Genomic DNA, 9,478 nt, shown 5'->3' with positions numbered 1-9,478 from the left:
AAGAGCGTGACCAGGGGTTCTGAGTAGCTCTCACAAGAACCAGAGTGGCTGGACTAAACCTAGAGAAATAAAAATGTATGTTCTTTGTAGCAAAAAAAAAAAAGGTACATAGAAGAAAAATTAACACACCACAGAGTACAAACAGATCACTGTGAAGCTGGTTAGCACTTTATACTTGCCTCAGCAGACAGGAAGGGGCACAACAGTTCTTTGCAGCAGAATATGGAAGCATTTATGCCTAATCCAGTCACCCAAACCAGTGGCCTGAAAGCGCTATTGTGCAAAGGTGTCTTAAGTAATGAGGGGCATAGTTCCTCAGTCCTTAGGTTTTGAGAAACTGAAGTGTGTTCAAGACTTTCCATAAAGGGGACAATAAGGAATGATAATAAAAAAAAGAACTTGTCCCTGGAGAAGTCACAGAAGAATATTGGTGCATTGCTCTAAAAGAGCTAATGCACAAAAACCCCAAACCAAAACAAAACAAAAGGCAAATTTTTTGCTTGGATACTAAATCCACAGATGTGAAAGTGTCACTTCATATTTGCTTGTTTTGGTAAGAGGTCTACTTCAGCTAAAACTTTCTACAAGTCTTTTTTGTCTTTTACAAAAGGGTCTGGTAAGCCTTTTCCATGGATAGAGAGGTTAGTTTTTTTTCAACTATGAACTGAATTCAAACTTGATAGAGACTTGGTTTGAGCAGCTAAATATTCTGAATAGCCTTGGGGAAACTCCCGAGTTATATTTTGACTATGTCAATTTATAAATTTCTCTTCAAGTCTCAGACTAATGATTATATAAGATGCCATTGAGACAAAGTTCTTCCTGAAAAAACTACCCAGGTCAGTGTATTCCCAGATCTTTTGATCACTTTCATGTTAATCGCAGACATGACTGTCTTTGTCGTGCATCTTGTAATTCCCAATGTGCGACAGAAAAAGATGTTAATGTGTCCTATGAAAATAATTTATTAATAGGAAAAAGCCATGTGCAGGGCTGGATATATTTTATATTGGTTTCAAAATTACAGTGAGAGCATGGAAACTATTTACATGGTGTCTATGACAGAAATATTGTCTAAATAAAGCAAAGGGGCCTTTTTGTTGGCAAAGGAACTATTGATCTATTAAAAAAAAATACCGATTTGTTTGTTAGCTAGAGATAAAATGAATGCTGGAGTTGTCCTGAACTGTTCCCAGTTTCCTGAGATACTATTAAGAGAAAAGTATTGTCATGCATATCAAATTTAGGAAGCTAGACAGAGTTTTCAGGAAAAGTTCACATCTGACATGAGGTTGAGTTTAGGTAATTTGGAAGGAAATACAGCTTTAGATGAGTAACCACTAGTTCCTATTTTTTCCCATCAAGCAGTTGGAAAATATTATCAAAATAATAAAGTGTCTCACAGAAGAAGATTGCTGAATCAGACTGTGATTTGTTATGGGACCAGTGAAGGTGCAGAATGGCACTAATGAATCATGAGTTATCACCTGCTGACAATTTTTCAGGAGAAACCTAAAGATGAGAACACTTGCCATGTTAGAAACTGATATTGCGATAGCTTGGGAATTGCAATTACACAGAAAGACAAACAAAGCTGTATGAAAACCCAACGTGATTTGATCCTGGAGCTGCCACAATTTCATGTAAATTGTGCCATGACTCGCCACAATAGGAAATACTGTTCTCAGACAGCAGGTGTCTGATTGGCTTTGCGGTTTAATGAAGCTGTGACTCTGTTCTTTACACAGTGACATCTCCAGAGGTGGAGGTACAGCTGGAAAAATGGAGATGGGGATGAAATAAGGATGGTGAGCTAATTACTTTATCTGAGAATGTCTCTGGCAGGCGACAATCCTGACAGGCTAAATGGGAGCTGGGAGATGAGGTAAGTGGAGCCGAGGGACGTCCCTCTGCCTAACAATATCCTGGCAGCTTAAGGGAAACTTGGAGGTTTTCCTGATGGTGTAGGACACCCTGGAGATTAACTGGACACTTCATTTGACTTTGTTCTAAGGTGCTCTATATTATTATGTAGACATTCTGAACTATGTTAATGTTGATAGAAACTGTTGTTAAGTTGGGCTGTAGGAAGGAAGTTGTGAGGAGGAGGTTTCTCAGAACCACCAGCTAGAAGAGGCTGTTGCTACGTTGTGCTGGGCAGAGGGCTAAAATTACAGGCCACAGATCAGTTTGACCTGCGCCACCCTGTGAAGCAGACCCTGTCAGGCTCTTCGGCACAGCGTAGTTACTGACGACACAAGAACCTTGGGTTTAGATCTTTCTAAAGCCTCAGCGCGCTGTTGTTGCTATATAATCAGCGAGTGACTCAGGCCACAGTCGCCTGTGTAACAGCCCTGCAGCTTGTCCTAGAGGTCATGGGGTCAGTCCCACTCCTCTTTCTATTTAGTGCCCGGCACATCACATGAGTAACTGGAGACTGTGTGTGCTCAGGGAGTGGGATCCCGTCCTCAAAATTAGATGCTTTGTTGGGAATGGTTTTTGTGCTGGGACAGGCTGTGGCTGGATGAATTTACTCGACAATCACTTACTGCTCTATGAATGGCCCTACTGATAAAGCTTTTGTGTTTATGTGCTTGCTAACTTCAAAGGACGCTATTGCCTATATGAATTCAGATCAGATTTCAGGAGCTGCATTAAAATCCAGTAAGGGCCAGATGGCTGACTGTTTGAAGGAAAACTTTCATGTTTAGCTTTTAAAAAGGGGGAAAAAAAAAACCAACCCACTTCAAACCCGTAAACAAATAGCCATGTTAGAATGACATTTTTGTTTCAACCATTGCTCTCTTTTTGTTCCCTGCTCCCTTCTTAACTAAGTGGTAATTCATACTCCTGAAACTTGTCTCAGTCCCAAATTAAAATCCTTGAAGCATTCTGTTTTTTTGTTCTTATATATCGTATTTCCTCGGCATCGTCCTTGAGTGGTACTATTTGTGGTTCAGTGAGGACAGAACGATCCTCTACATGCTGGCAGAAAAAAACCCCAACAAATCTTGTCTGGCAGTTTCACTTAGTAAGCAAAATGATCCCAGCTGAACAGATGATGGTACATTGCTGCTGTGAGCGTAGGTCCCAGGAGCAGGACTGACACCCTTACCAGCTCTACCACCATCACGCAGAGACTCCCTCCCATCTCTTGCCTGCCCTTCATCCCTTCCCTGCCTCCCCTCAAGCCTTCAAAAGCTCATGTTTAAGAGCACATTGGAATGAATACTGCACTTAGATTTTCATCAGCACAAAACATTTATCAGGGTACCTGTTCATTTGAGAACCTAATAAAATAAGCTTAGGTGGTTATGAAAGCTGGAACAGGCAGCCAGTGGAGTGAAGAACTGAAAGGAAAGGTATCAGTCACTTGACTGCAGTTTGGGCAAGACAGTGATGTTGTGGTAATAAATGTCAGGCACATACATTTTACAGAAATAGGGGTGTTTGGTATTTGGGCCTGGGCATGCTTCTGTTGAAGAATCAAAACGGGATGCAAACTAATAGGAATCTACAGAAACTTCAGAAGATTACAAGGGAAATTACATTTACCTAAATTACATTATGGCATTTTAGATAATTTTATAGGTATTTATAGCTAGATTATAAAGAAAATACTGTTTAATTCTACATCTTGTCAAGTCGTCTGGATTTTTCCTGAGGATCAAGGAAGCAAAGGGTGGAGATGTTAGAAAACTGGTCCTGTCATGATGCCTGGCTAGATGTAAGACTTTTGATATTTTTCCTGCTGTTTAGCTGCAGCTGGGTGGGTAGTTCACAGCAAATAATTGAGCAGATTCTGTTCTTTTCTGCACATGGAATTAACCAGGGGAAGATGCCTATCTCCTTCACCACACCCAAAACTAATTTTTGAGATCTTTTTATCAGTTTCTATACACATAACGTAGACACTGCGCTAGAAAAATAAGGCTATTCTTCATAAGATCATTGTAATAATGAAGTTCAGCAACAGGTATGAGATATACTGATATGACAGAGGGCCAGATATACATTTTGTTGCTGCCAAATACACCTCATCTCATGTTAATTACCAGTTTCTCTCAGTAGTTGGAATTACTAGGTCTTTTCCCTGGAGAAACTTTAGTGAGGCTACTTTATCTTTTGATGTACTCGGATCTGAGTGTATCTCCAGCTGGAAAAAACAAACAAACATTCCAGAGAATATGTTCAGACTTGTGCATTTTTAAATCAAAATCATATGCAAAGCTTTGGATAAAACATATTGGGTTTGCAATGTGGTGTAATTTTGTTCACATTTGCACTTCAGAAGGCTATAATGGGGAAATCCTAACTCAACTGTTGATGAAGTTTCTAATAAATCAGAATCTTGAACATATCCTGTACTGCTCGGTTATAAAAACTGACTACGTTGCTTGGCCAGTCTGTTGATATTTGTATTGCCGTGAAATTGCAGACTCAGCAACATCCAGCATGCTGCTGCCGACCACAAGTTTTGAACTACTGTAATGACCTTGCTCAACAAACACACTCGTTATTTTTGACACAGAGGCAATTTAACAACCAGTCTGTACACTCTTTGGTTGACATTCCCAGAAGTTATCATGTACTTGGAGGGTTGCTTAATGTATAGCTAGTAGTTATTTTTGAACTGAACTGAACATTTTGTAACACTTCCAATGACTTTTTTAACCCGTAAATGAATAATGGAAAATTACATCTGCTCCTTGCTGTGGGGTTAGAAACGTGATCTTTTTTGGATGTTTATACAAGGCACTTCGATAGGAATCTCTTTATGCTGTACCAAATCAAAACAGAGCTTGGCCCATGGCACATAGTCCTGTGATATACAGGCTGAAACAAGTTTCGGTTCCAGCCTCCCTAGCAACTCAGGCTTTCAGCTGGAAATGCAATCTCAGTATCTCTGAAGTTGAGAGAATTTATTAATCAGAGAACTTTCCCTGAGGTGATGTCTCCTTGGGAAAGACATAAAAAAAGGAGCAGGGAAAGGGGGGGTGGCATTGTACCTAATTAGGTCAGCTAAAGTTCCTTAAACTTGTAAGACCCTTAGCAATTCCTTAGTGTTTCCAGCATGTATGTACTCCAGCCTACATGCATAAATAGGCTTCTTCTTCAGCATGCACATGCAACATCCTGTAACCGTTAGAGTGGAAAGTTGATTACATGAAATTAAAGAGAAAAATGCAGGTTTCATGTGTCAGGTTATAATGCCACATCCACACACACAGTTGTTCCTGAACGCTGGTTGAACTATTTCTCTCAGACTTGGGAGCTGAAAAAGCCACCTTCTGTGTGTCTCCCAGCTACTAAGAACTCTTCAGGTCCCACATTTATTTTCTATTGCTTTCTTTCATCCCCACCACTGTGTTGTCAAATGTATTTTAACATTTACTTTAAAAATACTCTGAGCAATATTGTGTACCATACTCATGGGTGTACCTTGAAACAACCAGTGCAAAATCTGGAGTGCTTGAGCAGGCCTCTGCCCTCGGGAGTGCCTGCTCACTATTTCACTGGGGGTTCCCACCTAGTATAGACTGGATAATACACGTGGTGATTGACCCTGGCTGAATGCCAGGTGCCCACCAAAGCCAATATATCACTCCCCTCCTCATCTGGACAGGAGACAGAATATAGGGCTCATGGGTTGCGATGACAGGGAGAGATCACTCACCAGTTATCATCATGGACAAAACAGACTCAATTTAGGGAAATTAATTTATTATCAATAAAATCAGAGTAGGATAATTAGAAATAAAATAAATCTTAAAACACTTTCCCTCCACACCTCCCTTCTTCCCAGGTTTAACTTTACTCTTGATTTTCTCTAACTCCTCCCCCTGAGTGGCACAAGAGGATGGGGAATGGGGGTTGCAGTCAGTCCTTCACACGTTGTCTCCTTTCCGGCGCCTGGAGCACCTCCTTCCTCTTCTTCTCCACTGACAGGGTGTCTGCAGAGCTGTTTCTCTCATGTACCCTCACTCCTCTTTCCAGCTGCTCTTGCCCAACAGTAGTTTCCATCTTCTTCAATATGATATCCCAGAGGTGCTACCACCATTGCGGATGGGCCCAGCCTTGGCTGATGGCAGGTCTGTCTTGAGCCGGCTGGTGTTGACTATATCAGACACTAGGGAAGCTTCCAGCAGCTTCTCACAGCAGCCACCCCTGTAGCCTCTCCCCCTGCTACCCAAATCTTGCCACTGTGAATAACATATCTAAGAATATCATTAAAATCCATATTCATCCCACAGTCTTCAGAATCTTCACAAACTTCACTCATATCAACAAAAAAGAACTCATACTAAAATCAAAATCGCATCACAACACTGAATGAAAGTGGACAATTTACACACAATCCAACCCTCATCTACTCACCACAATTACAACAACAGAAATTTCCCACCATCACTCTACTGTTCATTCTCCAGCTGTGTTCAGTCCATGTTTTGTCTGTTACCTCTCCCAGTTGCTACCCTTATCATGCCCCAGTTGGGTGCCAAAAAGGACTGTTGTGGGTTGACCTTGGCTGGAGACCAGGTGACTACCAAGCTGCTCTATCAGCTCTCTCCTCAGCAGGATAGTGTAGGGAGAAAATAAGATGGAAAAAACTTGTGGGTCAAGATGGAAGCAAAGGAAAACAAAAGATTTATTCTCTACTTCCTATCAGCAGGTGATGTCCAGCCACTTCCTGGGAAGCCACTCCTCGTCCTTTCTCTTAGCTTTTACTGCTGGGCAGACATCATACAGTATGGAATATCCCTTTGGCCAGTTTGGGTCAGCCGTCCTGGCTGTGTCCCCTCCCAAGATCTTTCCAACTCCCCAGCCTACTGGTGAGGGGGGAATGTCGGAGAGACAGCCTGGATGCTGTTCGAGCACCGCTCAACAGTAGCCAAAACACCTGACACCATTCTAGCTACCAATACAAAGCACATCACTATGAGGGCTGCCATGGGGAAAATTAACTCCATCTCAGCCAGACACAACAGACCACACCAGGGACATAGTTATCAACCATGCCTGCTGCTTTATCAGAGCTCTTCTCTTGGTATCTATGTTCTTGCAGTTGCCAGTATACAGTCCCTAAATACTTCTTTTCAAAGTGTACCTTAGCCTTCCTGAGGTACAGTTTAGGGGCTTAACTGTGTATAAGCTAAACATACTGAATGCCAAACACCAGCCAGCTCAGCTACAGAATCAGTCAAAGGTAGACCAGATAATTTTTTATTGTGAGGAAGGGGTCTTTACAACTTCTCTCACCACTGCAATAATAATTCTGCAATGCTTTTGTGCCTACTTTTGAAAATACCTGCTTACCTTTTGAACAATGACTTTGTCTGGAAAAACTCAACCCTGTGGGCAGCTGTTTTTTGTAGATATAAGCACCTGAAAACAAGAGGTTGTAACAGAAAGCAGGTTTGCAGCTGCATGGTGGGTTGTTTTTTGTACTCAGGCTGTGATTACCCTTGTATCCAACTGGTGTGGAATACATGCAGTGCCATGTTCGTAGGTGACCTTAAACTAGGACAAGTCATACCTTTTCTGTCTGCCTAAATACCACAACGTAAGCCCCAGCACCCCAGGCCCACGGCTGTTGAGCAGATAGATCATGACTGAAGCACGTGTGTGCACTAATTCCCTGCAGCAGAAGGCTCCATAGCCCCAAATTATGAGATTTCTCAGTGTTCTCACGTGTTTAGCATCTGAACCTTTCTCTTTATCAGGCAGCAGAGGGAAGGTGGTGGGGAAACAGAAGGCAATGACATCAGAGCCAGTGATTTCTCTTTGGAGAAGGAGATCCTAGCTGGAGAATGTGTCTGATTTCTGGTCTTTGTACATGTTAAGCGCTGTAAATGGAAGGGAGAGGAGGATGGAGTCTGGACAGTATCTGTGGGCCGCTGGGCAGTATTTTTACTCAGAAGGTGACTTGTAGGAGTTTCTGCAGGCCTGTTGAGCATCAAGGGGATTTGAAGTATCAAAACCGGTTGAATCTCAGTTCCAGCTCTATTTCTTAACTTTCGTGATTAATCAGAATCTATAAAAATTAAAATAATGTTGAACTGCAATAGAAATGTACAGTGCAAGCAAACAAGAAACAAAGAACAGCCATGCTTATTGCAAAGTGAGAACCACATTGCTTTAATGGCTTTTCACTGAGAATCTGCAGCCTTACGAGCAGCTCGGCAAACTGTGAATATTGCCCAAATGGAATGCTTGGCTGTTAGAAGCAAACATATAAAAAGTAGAGCACACAGAGGACCTGCCTCCCGTCATTAAATAACACAGCTGGCTTATGTTCACACTAATACTTTCCTGTGGAATTTTCTCTCCGCATCACTTAAAGCCCTCACCATCCTGTGTTGCCCTTTCCCATTTTGTGCTTGGTCGGTGTTTTCAGTGGAATTGAACTTAATGTGCCTGCTCTGTTTTGGTTACGCCTAGAGGTGGGCACAACCGGTTTTGGATCCACCACACTTTAAATTAAACATTTCTCTGTCCTCTGTGCAAACCCCAATCCCCTCTGACGATGGAAAATGTTTTAACTTTTTTTCCCTGTGTGTGTGAGCTTTCACCCACTGCTCTACTTCCTGCTTTCAGCCAAAACATTGAGGGGAAGACATCAAAAGGAGAGGGCAAATGCAAAGCAGCAATTTCATAAAAGGGGCCAACGGGCATGAAAAGCAGAACCTTCACTGACTTCCCACATATGCACTTGACCTTGAAATGTTGAATATTTCTTTCCTATTTCAAAGGCTGCACTTCTTTATTTTTATTCCTTTTCCGCAGTAAAAACAACTTCATCTGGAGACTCTGCTGAAAAGCCAAAAGTGTAATCAGTATCCTAAACTTTTCACAACTCTCTAGATCATCACAGCAACTGTTGCCGCAATTAATTTCCACTAGAGAAAGAGAATTCAAATTAGAGAAACTCTTTGTACTGTAATAGCGTAAAACTGGGGACAAAGCCCTTACAAACTGTGCTTTGTCAACAAGCCAGGGTAATGAGCAATCGCATTTGCAAGAATGCTTTGCAATGACACTTGATGTCTTCAGTGCATCATACATCAATATGCAAATGTTCGGCAGGAACTAATAAAATCCAAGAACATTCCAACAGTGTCCAGAAAAATTACTCCTAACTCCTAATGGGACTTGGTGACAGAGCCCAGGAGGTTTGTAGCATAGAACCCTGTGTTTTAGCAAATATTTCTTTTTAACTTTTGGGAACCATGACCAGTTATACTTTTTCTAAAGATCCACCCATCATCCAATCAGAAATATGAAATTTCTAACTGCCATCAAGGAGTATGCAAGCTGCACAGTATTTGTTTTTATTTTCATTTTCTTTCAGTATCTGACAAAGTAAATGATGGAAATGTTTATTGCAAATATAGTAGAGTGCACCTTTGTCAATATTACTATAACTTCAGGAGCTATTAATTTGAAATCTGTTCCTGAGACTTCCAAACAGCACTTG

The sequence above is a fragment of the Eurypyga helias genome, unplaced genomic scaffold (genome assembly GCF_000690775.1).
Source record: "Eurypyga helias isolate BGI_N326 unplaced genomic scaffold, ASM69077v1 scaffold12860, whole genome shotgun sequence".
In the NCBI taxonomy this organism is placed as follows: Eukaryota; Metazoa; Chordata; class Aves; order Eurypygiformes; family Eurypygidae; genus Eurypyga; species Eurypyga helias.
Note: the sequence above shows the minus strand (reverse complement) of the source record.